Raw genomic sequence first — 16019 nt, 5'->3', positions numbered from 1 at the left:
AAAGTGCTGCACACGTCAACCTTTTCTTATATGAGCACACAATTCTGGAACAAACTACCACGAAATCTGAAAACGATCTACGAACTAACCAACTTCCGCAAACTACTAAAGACCCAATTCTGGAATGATCTTCTCGATTTGAATTTCGAAGAGAACCTTTATTTCCCAATTTCCCACATTTCAGGGCAGGGCCAGGGCAGGCTGAGGCTCGCACTAACCCTACGTGTCGTGCGTGCACGTGCAGCTATGCCTGCCCCTCAGATGCCAGTTGAGTGAGCTGCTGCCACCACGAGCGAGCGGATGGAACTGAGGCCGAGCATAGCGAGAGCAAGGCTGAGGCTGAGCACGCCCCTGCCGCGCATAGCCACGTCCGCGTAGGATGGAGAAAACAGCAACTACTATGACGCGGATGCGCTGATGATGCGACCTGGAGAAATGATCAGCTGAGCGGCAGTGAGTGGGTGCCCGCGACGGCGCGACGTGTAGGCTGCTGCAATCAGTGAGTTGTGTGCGTAGGATGGAGAAAACAGCAACTACTATGACGCGGATGCGCTGATGATGCGACCTGGAGAAATGATCAGCTGAGCGGCAGTGAGTGGGTGCCCGCGACGGCGCGACGTGTAGGCTGCTGCAATCAGTGAGTTGTGTGCGCTTGGGTGGTGGGCGGGTCTGAGCTGCCGAAATCGGGCTGGCCTGGAAAGATTAAGGAGCCTGGAGAGAGCTGAGCCAGAGTGCGAGCGGGTGCCGTCTCCGTGGTACGCGCTGCTGCTGCAGTGTGTATGCGCTTGGGTGGGTGGGCCTGGGCCGAAATTGGGTAGGCCTGGGCCCACCCAGGCCCACCCGTAGCTACGCCCCTGGGTGGGGCATCCCGTATTATCGAAACAAGATGGGCGTCCATCTTTCGTTACGATAATACGGTCAGGGACGGCCAAATCTCAATATTTAGGTCGACCTTAGAAATGGGCGACCTCAGTTTTCGCCGATAATGGAAACCGAGGACGCCCATCTCAAAAACAACCAAATCCAAGGCATTTGATCATGGGAGGAGCCAGCATTCGTAGTGCACGGGTCCCCCTCACATGCCAGGACACCAACCGGGCACCCTAGGGGGCACTGCAGTGGACATCACAAATTGCTCCCAGCTGCATAGCTCCCCCCAAAATCCACTACCCACAACTCTACACCACTACCATAGCCTTTAGGGATGAAGGGGGGCAACTACATTTGGGTACAGTGGGTTTCGGGTGGGTTTTGGAGGGCTCTCATTTGCCACCACAAGTGTAACAGGTATGGGGGGGAATGGGCCTGGGTCCGCCTGTCTGAAGTGCACTGCACCCACTAAAAACTGCTCCAGGTACCTGCATACCGCTGTCATGGAGCTGGGTATGACATTTGAGGCTGGCATAGAGGCTGGAAAAAATGTGTTTTAATTTTTTTTTTTGCTTGGGTGGGTGGGAGGGGGTTGGTGACCACTGGAGGAGTAAGGGGAGGTGATCCCTGATTCCCTCCGGTGGTCATCTGTTCAGTTCAGGCACCTTTTCGAGGCTTGGTCTTGAAAAAAAAGGGACCAAGTAAAGTTGGCCAAATGCTCGTCAGGGACGCCCTTCTTTTTTCCATTATTGGCAGAGGACGCCCATCTCTTAACCATGCCCCCGTCCCGCCTTCAGTACACTGCCAACACGCCCCATTGAACTTTGGTCGTCCCCATGACAGAAAGCAGTTGAGGGTGCCCAAAATCGGCTTTCGATTATGCCGACTTGGGCGACCCTGAGAGAAGGACGCCCATCTCACGATTTGTGTTGGAAGATGGGCGCCCTTCTGTTTCGAAAATGAGCTGGTTTGTTACCTGCCTTGCACCTTTTTTTTAACGGATTTGGTGAGATATAAGTCTCTGGTATAGTATAGTATAAAGACCTAACAATACAACTCCCTTTCCTATATAATCCCCAAAAGATATCAACTATAAGATGACCAAACAGATTTCTGAGGCACACTATATTTTGGTAATGAATACTGGAACTTACTGAACTTGAGCTGCTGAATACTTCCTTTGAGAAATAAGGAAAAACAACCTAAAACCATACCTCAAATCCTCAGATCCTTCAGGGAGAGAATCAAAAATCATAGCTGAGAATATCAAAGGCAGCTGAGACATCTAACAAAATCAGCATCACAAATAGCTGATAAGCCAACACCTCTTTGTTCACTTTTGAAATCAGCCTATAGCTTTCAGGAACAACTGGCTTCAAAGCTGGCTTCTTCGAAGGAGGTTTTGCAGTTTGCTTCAAAACTGATTTTAAAAAAATGCCTTCAGTCAGGAACACATTTTCCAAGGAAGAAAACCTAAACTTTAAATCCTTGCAGGCAGCATAAATTAAGGAGAAAGAGCATGATTTGCCAGCACAAAACGTAGGGATAATCTTGGAAGGCTAGTCAAAATAGAATCATATGACATTGGTGACAAATCAACTCAGACACTTTACATAGCTGCTCCAAGTAAAACAACCTCTTCTCTCCTCAAACCTTACAGACATCCTGCTCTTGGCCAGACACACTGGGCAAGGAACCAGCTGAACTAGCACAGAGAGCTCAAATAATCCACAATCACCAACACATCCAAGGGGGCCCTGCCCACACTCAGGCCTGCTAATATCACAGACTGAAACAATTCTTTTGGTCTATTAGCTGAATAATTAATAACCTGAGACAGATATGTCTTCTTAGTTGATCTAACAATATTACAAGGCATGAGGCTTCCAGGGCTCTCTATTTGCCAGTTTCTTCCCTCTATGCCACATTCTCTCTAGCTGACTTACAAAGCAACAGTAAACCGGAGTGATGGACTTTTCCCAGTCTACAGAATAACAGTTTTTTATGGGATTAGTAAATCAAATTACTTTTGTAGGGTAGAATTCAAATTGTTTACCAAATTAATAACCCCATAGGGCTCTTCCTTTGAGTCTATTGACTCAAGGTGTGGCCTTTAAGCTACTTCAAGCCCATCACCCTGGCTATTTGCCAGGAATGTACCAGGGAGGAGTTTATGCTCAGCACAAGGTAATTTATTGGTTGTGCTAACTGTAATAGAATTGAAGAAGGATAGATGGAGGGTAAGAGTATTTAGCTGAACCACAGAGGGGTGGAATGCATTACCTAGTTATCTGTGAGCAATAGAGAAGCACCTAAAAGCCTTTCTTTTCTCTGGTAGAGGATGTGTGTAGGGGCAGATTGAGATGGGATTTTGAGGGGCACTGTGTGGTCATGTGGATATGGTAGGTTTTTTATGTTGTTTGTTTTTTGTGTGTGTCTGATTTATGTGACTGTACTTAATCTTGGTCTTTCAGGAAAAGGATATAAACATTTTTATAAATAAATAAATTGAAATTGCTCTGGCACTAAAGCTACAGATTTTTGTAACTGAAAGGGCTCAGGTAGCTGGCAACAGCCTTCTGACTAGCTCAAATGTAAGCACACTGTAATCTGTCCAGGGTATTGAAAAAGTACTAAGACTGAACAATTCATACCAAAGTGCCAAAGATCAAAAAAAATGTGTTATGTGTTGGTGTACTGACTATCTAATCAAAACCTAATTCAAATAAAATCAGCAAAAGTCCTGTGCCATAGATATTTATATCAAACAATGAGTAGGAGTCCAATAATTCTTACACTCTTTAAAGAAAGAACATGGAGATATTCATATCTAGAGGTAAAGCTAAATGTACAGTAGTATTTGCATCAGTGCCACAAAACATATAATCATAACTCCATAAACCCCATTTCAATTTTCAGCTTCAATCAAATCCATCTATATTTGGAAAAAAAAGAACATATATCTGATAGTACTTACCTGGGACTTCAGTGAAAAAAAGATTAAAGTTCCAAACACACTACATTTCACTGATGCTGTTTCAAGGGTGCAGTAAACACAGCAGCCTTTTATTACCGGCACAGTAAAAATTGAAAATATATGGCAATTCAAAAAGATACACTTCTTGGGTTCACAAGTGAGCAGCACATCCAGGTCTATTAGCATCGGCACTGGGCCACAGTTCCCATCAAAGTGATTGTAAAGGTCCCTTCAAAATCACAAAAAAAAAGGTCACAAGATGCAAATAAGTCACTCAGAAACCAAAAAAGTAAAATCAATCAAAATATAAGCTTCCCATCCTGAAATAATATCAAAGATTGAAGCTAGTGAACATGATTAGTGCCAGCAGCTTTCCCTTCCTGTTGGTCTCCTTCAATATATGAAGATAATCTAACATCTAATAAGTGGAGTATGGATATTTAAGTTTTGTTAATGTTGCCTTTACTCTACTCCTCATTAGTATCTATAGAATGCCCATATTCAGTAGCAGATGAGACACTTAAGCCTTTCTCTGACTGCTGGACACAGGTTATTGAAGAAATGTTAGCAGGAGGCAGCAGGGCAACTTTTCTAAACGTAATGTTTAAATGGTTCTCTCCATCCCCAAAGTGTAGGGTTGCTGGACCCTTTCCTTGACTAGGCTCCTCGGCATTGCAGTAGCTGCTTGGGTGGAATTTATGCCACCGAATATCCTGGTCTAATTTAGCCAGTGTCAGCAGGCATTTTAAAGAAACACTGGATGTTGCCAGCTGAATATTGACCAGCGAACTTGAAGAAAAGAGGGAAAGGCAGAGGTGTTATTAATATTGGGTACATAGGGTCTATGCTCCTAGTCTCCTTGCCAAAGATCAGGTGACCTCCTCCGTCTGAATTTCTGTAAGGGAGCAGCATCAGTAGATGATTGGTCAGGTAGTGATATTGTCATTCCTGTCTTCTGATTCTATTCTTCACTCCCAATCCCATCAGAAAAGTATATAATCGCACATCATCTCCTGCTGCTGTGGGATCAGTCTTGCAGTAAGAGCCCCAAGATCTCACATTTCTTTTTTTTTACTATGAGACTGGCTCTTCAGGAGTAGGGAACAGCACACTTCTCCTAATGCTGGGCCTATGGATGAGAACAAGGATTCAGAGGGCAGGCAATTGCATGGCCATAATCAGCCATACTGCTGAGAGTGGAATTCGTGGTGCTATCAAATGCATTCTTCCATGAATCTATCTTTTTCATTTAGAACAATTCAGAAGACATCATACCTTTAACTCAAATAATCCCTTTTCCCCCTGAGCATGTCAGACATGTTTATCTTCTCTCATTTACTCATGCTTTGCTTCCTGCTATCATGTATAAATGGATACGGCATTCATGTGAGATATTCTCGCCTTGTGTTTTCTCAATGTATCTTCATCCTCTATTGTTTTATCTCCTGTTTCCATTCTTTATCTGCTACTGTGTCTTGCTACCCTGTATATGAGTGTCAGAGGAAATGCATCAGAGGAAGAAGTAAAAGAGTTGGGAGGGGATGAGTACAGAAGATGGAAATGGTGAATATGGAGTTGGTGAAAGACAGAGGCTGTGAAAGAAGAGGGAAAAATAGAGGGAGCAGTGGGAGGATTGGGGTGGGGTTAGAGTGGGAGATGGAAAACTCATAGGTAGGTAAGAGGTGAAAAGAAGAACAACTGGAGGGTGAAAAAGAGGAGAATTAGGGTACAATCTAGCTATAAGTGGAGAAACTGAGAAGAGATAAGAATAGAAAAAGATGACAGGGAAAGATCAGTATCAGAAACAGACGTAGGGAAGGAATGGAAGAAGGCAGGAGGAGAGAAAAGAAATGGAAAGGAAACCTCGGAGAAGACTGTCATAAGGAAAGTCAAAAGAGACTGGGATCAACTCAATTAGAGAAATAAAATACCCAAAAACAAAACCTAGAAAAAAAATTATTTTCAATTTTCTAGAGATGGGAAAGTGGTAGAACTAAAGGACATGAATTGAGGTTACAGGGTGATAGACTTAGGAGTAATGTCAGCATAGGCGCCAACTCTGTGGGTGCTGTGGGTGCTTTAGCACCCCCAGTTATTGAGAAAATTCCTTGTATGTGTCCAGGGAGGGGTTATTTTCCACTGAACTTAGCACTCCCAATAATTTTGAAAAGTTGGCTCCTATGAATGTCAGGATGTCCTTTTTCACAGAGAGGGTGGTGGATGCCTGGAATGCCTTCCCAGAGGAGGTGGAGGAGACAAAAACGGTGATTGAATTTAAAAATGCATGTGTAAACCTTCATTATAATAGGGATTACTTTCGTTTCTCCTGTTGTTCCTTCCTTCCTTTATGTACCTTATACTTTGTGTTGTACTAGAATCGTTATGATGTTCTTTTATTAAAACACTGTAAGCCACATAGAGCCTGTCTTCTTGGGAATATGTGGGATATAAATGTTCTCAATAAATAAATAAATAAATTACTAAAGAGCATGAGAGATTGCTCCAGAGTTTCTGAGGGGAGGGTTCTGAAGTTGTGGGTGGCAAAGGATCCAGCCCAAAGGGTTCCTGGGTAAGTAGCAGAATGAAATGTTTCTGGTTGTTGAGTGACAGTAGGGGAGGTGTTTGGAAGTTAATAAATGTTAGTGTTGGGGAAAGCACGAGGTCTTTGGTTGCCTCTACCCCTGCCGGGACCCTTGAGAAGAAGGGGGTGTCCTGGATGGGTTCAAGAAACTAGGGCTGACCAAAGAGTTTCTGCCAGTAAAGCAGGTAGGAAGTAGGAGATCCCAGCCTGGGAGCAGTAACAGGAAAGTGGTAGCCTAGAGACGTACTCCTTTGGAAGTAGAGTATGGACAGATAGGGAGGTCTGATCCAAAGGAAGATCTGCTTGCTGCACAAGTGCTGCAGGCACAGCCTTAGGTTGTTACACCCAGAAGGGATGGGTACAGACAGGAGGATCTGGAAATATGTATACACTCTGAGATCTGCATAATTGGATTAGAGGATATACACCATATCCCTAAGTTGGCTTGTAACTGTTTCTACAAAGACATCAAGTTGTGGATATCCTGAACACCTGACTGGTTGGTGTGTCCTGAGGACTGGATTGAGAACCACTGGCCTAGAGTCAGTCTTAATTGAATTCTTCAAGCCATATGTACCACACCACTCAAATCCTTAGCAAGATTGCGGTTTCCCTTAATAAATGTCACGGTGACACCAAATGATATTTTTGGCAATCTTGTTTTGGAATGATGATGGATGGGTCAACAAATAGTTACCAAGCGGTGGGAAGCCCAATGTGATGTAGTGGTCTAGGAGAGCAAAAAATGTGTGATGTGGACTGACTGGGTAGGAACGAGAGACTGTTGAGGACCAGCTAGGAGAGGGAGAGTATGGACAGCATGGTTTGGTCTGTCTGAACTGGGAAAAAATAGAAATAGAGTGGTGCTAGATTGAGCTATTGGGAGAAAAAATGAGGTAGGAGTAAACTGGTGGGGATGAGCTGGAGTAGGGGAGTACAGGAGACTGATGGAACTTTCATTGCTTCCCCAGTTCTTCTTTTGCCACATGAGACTGCCCTGTATATGTGCACCACTTACTATGCTCTAGATTTAAAATTATTGGGGCCCTTTTACTAAAGGATGTTAAGCCCTAATGCATGGTTAGCACACCAAAAATGGCTTACCATAAAACTCGTTAAAGAGTTTTGCAGTAATTTGCCTGTTTGCATGTGCTAATTGTGCAATATTTATATAATGATTTTTTTTCCAGGAGGGTGTGTGCCATGGGCAGGGATTGGGCCTGGAAGTATTATCCAGCTACCATGTACTGATTAGCGTGTGCTAACTTGATAATGTGGACTTAATGCGGGAGCATTTACCACTTCCTAAACAGAAGGTGATAAGTGCTCCTATCTTATATATGTTTTTTGGCAAGTCATGCGTGCTAATAGAAAAATTAGATTGTGATCTGCGTTAAAAAAGAAAAAAAAAAGAAAAAACCTGAATACACTGGCATATAAAATACAGGCTTTGTACATGGAAAAGTTCCACAAAAATGTGCTACACATATACTTTAGCACATTTTAGTAAAAGAACTCCATAACAAACATTGATATTTAACTTAGCACATCCATTGTATCAATCAGCTAGAAAATGTGAAAAAAATTTATATATACAGTGCAATCTGCTTAAGTGCAAGGGTCTGGCACCAAAGAAATGCATGCAGTTAACCGGAGCGTGCACTTAACCGTTGTGACCCAAAGAAGCTTGACATCTGATAAACATATGTACAGTATTGTTTATTATTATACATACAGTATACAGTCTCCATTAACTGACATTAGGCTTACTTGAAGTAATCAGTCATAGTCCTCTGTACACTATTGGGTCTGTGAGTTTCATAGACTACATCTGTCAGACGGTAAAAACTGTCATAGCACTGACATCCAGTGGCCTCCAGATAGGCCCGCATGGTGTTGAGACTCTCCAGCGCTCTTGCAAAAGTGACAGGAGGAGGCTGTTGAATTTCATCAGCATGTGTCTCACTGCTCATTTCATCATATGTTTCATCATCAGCCATTGTTGCCTGTGTGTAGGCGCATATCGCGATATCAGTGCTGTCATCAGCTGTTTGTAGATCGTAATCAACAGCTATGTAGCGATGAAACTCCTCTTCAGTAACACTGGCTGGGATGTCAATAACCTGTTCATCTGATGCGTTTGCAACAGCTGCATCTGTTTCGTCCCTCTCCACATCCTTAACAAAGCTTGCCTGCTTGTAGCAGTTTACAATGGTTGCCTGTGTAACATGATTCCAGGCTTCTTTCTGCATATGTAGGGAATCCAACAGTGATAGATTACGAGTCAGTTCAACAGCACGTTTATCCTTACCAGTCTGGTCATCCATAACGCTCATCAGAAGACGTAACACAAGAGCCAAATAATGTTGTTTCAAATTGGCTATTATGCCCTGATCCATCGGTTGGATCAGAGAGGTAGTGTTTGGTGGTAGGAAGACCACCTTGACGTTAGACAGCCTGTCATCATCCCTGTGTGCAGCACAATTATGACAAAGCAACAAAATCTGACGCTTTTGTGCCCACATTCTAATGTCTTCTTTAGCCACTGCTTCCAAACTTCCCCAGTCATCCATGAATTTGCATTAGCCTTGTATGACTCAGGAAGCCGCTTAACTTTCTTGATGCAACGGGGCTGTTTGCTCTTTCCAATGATGAGGGGTTCCAACTTCTCACTCCCATCCATATTGCAGCAAAGGAGGATCGTCAGTTGGTGCTTCGACATTTTACCTCCAGTAGTTTTGGCATGTTTGAATACAAATGTTCCATCAGGAATCGCTCGCCAGTAGAGACCATTTTCGTCAACATTGAAAATGTCACGAGGTGCAAACTCGTTCAAGATGGTAGGAAGAACTGAAACAACCCAATTTTCAGCACCAAAGTCATCAGCGTCTTGTTTGTCACCATGCTGTTTCTTGAATTTTATGTTGTTCCTCTCCATCCATCTTTCCAACCATCCAACAGTGGCTTTGAATTCAGTTAGTCCAAGACTTTAAGCTATCTGGTTAGCTTTCTCCATAAGCAGTGGATCACTGACAGGAAACTGTCTGCTCCTGACTTCAGAAAACCACTGAAAAAGAGCATCTTCTAACTCCTCAGCTTTTCCTGCCTGTTTTCATTTCCATTGTGGATTTGTATTCTTTTGCCAGTCTTCCAGAAGCTGGTCTTTCTGCTTCAAGAAACGTGAAATTTGACTGGGATTGATGCCATATTCTTTAGCAATAGATGCTTGACTTTATTTGTTTTCTAATATTTTATGAACTTCTATTTGTTCAGCCAGTGTTAAAATCTTACAGTTCCGCCGCAACGACAGCGGCGACGTCCCCAGTGTACACTCTAATAACATTCTTTCGCTTATTCTGCCTGTGGCAGTTAAAGGGGCGGTAAATTTGAAATCTCGTTGGTTGTCACACACCAATCGGCTTCCATATTCCGTGCGTGCACTTATGCGGAGTCTTTCCTGCAGAGGAGCAGTCTTAAACCATGCATATAAGCGAATCTTGCACTTATCAGTGGTGCGCTAAACCGAAGTTTGTCCCCATAGAAATTGATGGTGCCAAAAACGTGACCGAAGTACGGCATGCAGTTAAACAGAGCATGCGCTTATCCAATGCGCACTTAAATGGAGTGCACTGTATATATATATATATATATATATATATACACACACACATACTTAGCTTCTCATGTCCATCAGAAGAGCTTGAAACTTCTCATGTCAACCAATGTAGTCCCATCCAGAAAAACAAATGCTCTCAATAATCAGAAAAGCAATATTCTGGATAAGGGCCCCCATTTTGCCTAATTTTATTTATTTTTGTTACATTTGTACCCTGTGCTTTACCACTCATGGCAGACTCAATGTGGCAGGCAATGGAGGGTTAAGTGACTTGCCTAGAGTCACAAGGAGCTGCCTATGGCAAGAATTGAACTCAGTTCTTCAGTGTCCCAGGACCAAAGTCCACCACCCTAACCACTAGGCCATTCCTCCACATCGGGTGGCTGCCATTTTCTTTGTGTGTGTTTCAGCAACACAAACACAAAGTTAAAATGGCAGCATAGTGTTTTTTGAAAATGATGTGATATCTTGTTGAGATATCTTTGCATATCTCGGAATATTGTTGTACACCTTAGTAGAGTTTTTTATGACCTGTGATGGTAATTTTTCCAGAGAATAATTGTTCAAGACTCTGGGTTTTTGTTTTTTTATATTTTATTTATTCATTTAATCAACATTTACAAGAAACATCTTGCTTAGGAAAGTGTCATTCAAAAGAACATTTTTACCAAGGAAAAAAAGAAAAGAAAAGAGAAAGAGTAATTAAATCATTACACTTTCAAAATTCTAAGACACTCAAGTCCATAAATGAAGATCCAAGATTTTAGGAAATCTAGGGGAGAAATATAACAAAGGAAAAAATAAGGTAATTATTCTCTGCTAAGAAATTGTGCAACTTCTTAGTGTTGCCTCTGGGTTTTTGTATTTATAAAATCACCTTCATAAATTAATGCAAATATTCAGTAGAGTTATGCATACACGTGGAGGAGTGTGGTAGCCGTGTTAGTCCACTCTTAAGGTTATCAATAGAAATCAAATAAAATAAAACATGGAAAAGAAAATAAGATGATACCACACCCATCCTGTTAGAATATCAATGATATGCTTTGATGTCCCCATGCATACTTCCTACCCACCTCCCTCCTCCTACCCTGTCAGACTGTCATAGTAATGCTTGAATGTTTTCACTTATATACACTGTCCGCTAGCACATTTGCTTATTTCCGATCTGAGGAAGAAGGGCAACCTTCGAAAGCTAATCAAGAAATGTATTAAGTTATGTCCAATAAAAAAGGTATCATCTTATTTTCTTTTCCATGTTTTATTTTGTTTGATTTCTATTGCATACATGTGGGAATTCTGAAAATACAGGCATAATTTTAAATGGATATCTTATCTATATAAAGCTTTTTTCTGCTATTTCTCCATGCAGACTTGAATGCACAAGTTAAACAGAGACCAGATGAATTTTATTACTCTCTTTATAGCTTTTAGTCCCACCCCCAGCTACCTGAAAACCCACCCCACCTGGACAAAAATTAGTCCTGTAAGTGCTTGCCTTTTTGTTTTTTCAAAGTACAACTACACAGTTGTCACCTGTCACTAACTGCATGAGACTTTTGAAAATTGGGCCTTAGATTCACCAGAGGCATGCCGAATAATGCATTTTTTTGGACTGGTGATAATTTAGATAAATTCTACATGCATAATTCTCAGACCTATTCCGGTAGTATTTAGTAAATTCATTTTAAAATTTAAGGCTTAAAAACATTTGGCTTTGATAGGATAATTACTGTTAGTGTGTGCTGTACCTTTCAAACTAAGTAATAAAATGCGCAACTATGAATTTGTAAGCAGCAGTCTCAGTACCAAACCCATTTAAATAGAATCATGTTGGCCTTCTTTTCAGTGATAACAGGCCACTTCAGGGTGCCTTAATCAACTCCATCACAGCTCATCAACTCCTTGTAATGCAGCTGAGCAAAATGATCTTCAAGAAGTGCACATGAATTTTTATTGAATCAGTCTGGAGTTGTTCACTGGAGATTGACATTATTAAGAAAAAGTTACTCTAAGCCTTTGTGAAAAGATTATGCATTTGGGACATTGTTCAATAACAGTTCTTCAATTTTGCATTTTATGCATTTGGTGACATGTTATTGTTAGTAGAATTCTAAAGACTTAACCACACTCTTTTGTCTTTCATGAATTCAGTCTGACCCTAATACCCTCCATTTCCTAACTCCAATATGCTGGCATATCAGTCTTGGCATCCCTCTGTAACATCATCTTTATTCACTGTAGCTCAGCTGGGTCCCCACCCAGAAGTTCAAATGCAAACAGCCTCCTTTGCCTATCTGTTCCTTTTTGGACCACACCTGAATCTATACTATACTGTACTATACTATACTATCAGAATCTTCTACACCACTATTATCCAATTGACTTCAAAGTGGTTTAGAATTTAAAGATACTTCAGTAGTACTGAAGGAGTAACAAATACAGTATAAATTCATTAAAAAAATTAATATAAAAATTAAAAGCTGAAATAGTCTATTGTTTAACATAGAAGGATGATGCTGCCATTATGTGCAGCTTACGCCCCACATCGTCATAGAAGGATGCAGCTGCAACCCAATGCCGCATACCCCCAATATCTTCATGGAGTGATGTAGCTGCTACTTTATGCAGGTCACCTGTCTCCCCCCATTTTCGTTGAGGATGTAGTTGCCACGCTGTACAGGTTGCTACCCCCTCCCCTGCACATACACACACGCACACACAAACATCTTCACTGAAGGATGTAGCTGCTACTCTGTGCAAGATATCCCCATGCCTTCATTTAGGACTGTAACTGGTGCATTGGAACTGCATATTGATTCTATAACAGAATTGATAAGAATGTAGATCATTTGAAAATGTCTCGGAAAGAAAATATAGAATTAATTAAGCCCCTGGCTGATGCTAACACTGGAAATGAATAATTGTTCCTATATCTGGTAGAAAGTAAATATGCATTATTTATACTTTTGTATTCCATATCACACGTGGTGCTTATTTATCAAGAAGAAGTACTCTAATATGATTTCATGTATTGAAGAAACAGAACGGTACATCAAGTTAATATTGCCACATTGTCAGTTGTTATACTAACATTAAAATCCAGAGAATTATTTACCCAGGATGTTTGCTTCTTAAATAAAGAAATGATAACTATTGTTCAAAAATGGCCAAAACATGCAAGGACACATGATATAATTTCATCTTAAAGATCAAACAGTAACTATGCCAGAGACAAACACACGGTATGAGTCATTTGTCTTTTTCTTTTGTCAGAATAGAAACTTACATATTATATGCAATGGCACACTGTCCCAGAAAAGTCACCTTTCACTTTAAAGAAACATTACATATGAAACTACTATTGCAAAAGCTTTTTGGTTTCCCAGAAGACAGTTGACTGTCAATAACATAATTTTACCTACTAGAATGGGGAACGTAATAAAAAAATGTCCTTTTCCATTTTCAGTCATTCAATCATAAAAGGATAAAAAGAGATCATTTTTTATCTTCCTGTATTTTCCACATTTTTCCTTGACTGCCAGTCTTTCAGTTCTAAAAGATTAGACTTTGGAGAAAGCTATTTTGATTTCTATATTGCTGTCCTAGTCTTATTAGTTGATAAAAGACATCACTAGTGGCCCTACAGAGTATATTTTGCTCAGAGATTTATTCATTTGTCCAACCCATTTTTCTCTAATTTTGCTGCACATTTGGCCACAATTCTTTTTTCTATTGTATATTCTAAGCTTCTCCTATAAGAAAACATACAAAAGTAGATAATAGTGATATAATAGCCTTACAGAGTGAATTCAGTCTCACTTCAAATGCATTCTCTTACAGATCAATTTTACTTTTCATCTGTGAGCACTATGCAGAGCAAGCATGTAACTAAAATAATTATGAACATATGATTATATGTTCAGTATTTCAGTGTTACATATTGCACACAATCCTAATTCTATAACAAGTTCTAAAAAAATGCAAGTGCAAATTTGGGTGTATGCCTAATTTGCATGCATATTTTAATTGAATAATGAGCTAATTCGCGCCAATAGGCTTTTTATGAAGAAATTATTGGCACTAATTGGAATCAATTAACATGTATGTGCCTACATTTTACTTGTGAGTCAGAAAAGGGGACACAGAAATGGAAGGGCCATGGGCAAATTGGGGTGGATCGGGAGTGTGACTTTTATTTACACAAGTAATTATAGAATAAGGGGCCTCTGTGTCTAAATATAGGCGTGGGCATTTGCACCATGTTTTCATTGGTGCAAATGGCCATGCCTAAATGTTAAGCATGATCCCTGGGCTTAAGCACTGTTCTATAAACCATACTTATCTCTAGGTGCAGTTTATAGAATACCACTATATGCTTTTTTCGGCACCGATGTTTTGAGGTGCTATTTATAGAATTCCCCCCTCCCCCAGTATTTAATAATAAAGGAGTCCCTACTTTTAGATTCCAAGAACATGCCTATTTGGAGTCTATTATATAAATAAAAGTAGACACTTAGGGATAAATTCTATAAGTTGCACCTAAAACTCAGTGCCGATAATGTGATGCACTTAGCATGATTGTATTGTGTCTGCTGGTAGGAATAAAGATCACTGATTCTATAAAGTGTCTCCATTTCTTCATTGAGTTTACTACACTTGATCTTCATGAGGTTTTGGTCCTTCTCTGCCTAGTGGTTAGAGCAGTGGACTGTAAAGCACCCAGGTTCAAATCCCACTTAATTTTTTTTTTGTAATTGTGAGCCCTCCAGGATTAGAAAAATACCTTCTGTACCTGAATGTGCACCACTGCAATTCCCTCGGGCTTCTTCCTGTCTTTTGCTCATTTCAGCATTCAGTCTCATTAGTTGCCCGATCATGGCCACTGTAGAGGACTCTTTTGCTCCTCTTTCCTGTTCCTCTGTAGTATCCTCTTTGGAGTGTTCCTATACTTATACCTCATACGATCACTATACAACTTTGTATTTGTTATCCACCGACTGGGCAAACACCTTTGATGGTTCTATGTAAGCCACATTGAGCCTGCAAATAGGTGGGAAAATGTGGGGTACAAATGCAACAAATAAATAAATAAATATACAAGATAGTTACCCCGACTTCTCTGCCCCACCTTATAGCCACCTGCATCAGCTCTGAAAATGCCATTCCTGGATTATTACTACTACTACTACTACTACTACTATTTAGCATTTCTATAGCGCTACAAGGCATACGCAGCGCTGCACAAACATAGAAGAAAGACAGTCTCTGCTCAAAGAGCTTACAATCTAATAGACAAAAAATAAATAAAGTAAGCAAATCAAATCAATTAATGTGAACGGGAAGGAAGAGAGGAGGGTAGGTGGAGGCGAGTGGTTACAAGTGGTTACGAGTCAAAAGCAATGTTAAAGAGGTGGGCTTTCAGTCTAGATTTAAAGGTGGCCAAGGATGGGGCAAGACGTAGGGGCTCAGGAAGTTTATTCCAGGCGTAGGGTGCAGCGAGACAGAAGGCGCGAAGTCTGGAGTTGGCAGTAGTGGTGAAGGGAACAGATAAGAAGGATTTATCCATGAAGCGGAGTGCACGGGAAGGGGTGTAGGGAAGGATGAGTGTGGAGAGATACTGGGGAGCAGCAGAGTGAATACATTTATAGGTTAGTAGAAGAAGTTTGAACAGGATGCGAAAACGGATAGGGAGCCAGTGAAGGGTCTTGAAGAGAGGGGTAGTATGAGTAAAGCGACCCTGGCGGAAGATGAGACGGGGAGCAGAGTTTTGAACCGACTGGAGAGGGGAGAGGTGACTAAGTGGGAGGCCAGCAAGAAGCAGATTGCAGTAGTTTAAACGAGAGGTGACAAGGGTGTGGATGAGGGTTTTGGTAGAGTGCTCGGAAAGAAAGGGGCGGATTTTACGGATGTTGTAAAGAAAGAAACGACAGGTCTTGGCGGTCTGCTGGATATGAGCAGAGAAGGAGAGAGAA

This window comes from Microcaecilia unicolor, chromosome 5, assembly GCF_901765095.1.
Source record: "Microcaecilia unicolor chromosome 5, aMicUni1.1, whole genome shotgun sequence".
Lineage (NCBI taxonomy): Eukaryota > Metazoa > Chordata > Amphibia > Gymnophiona > Siphonopidae > Microcaecilia > Microcaecilia unicolor.
Note: the sequence above shows the minus strand (reverse complement) of the source record.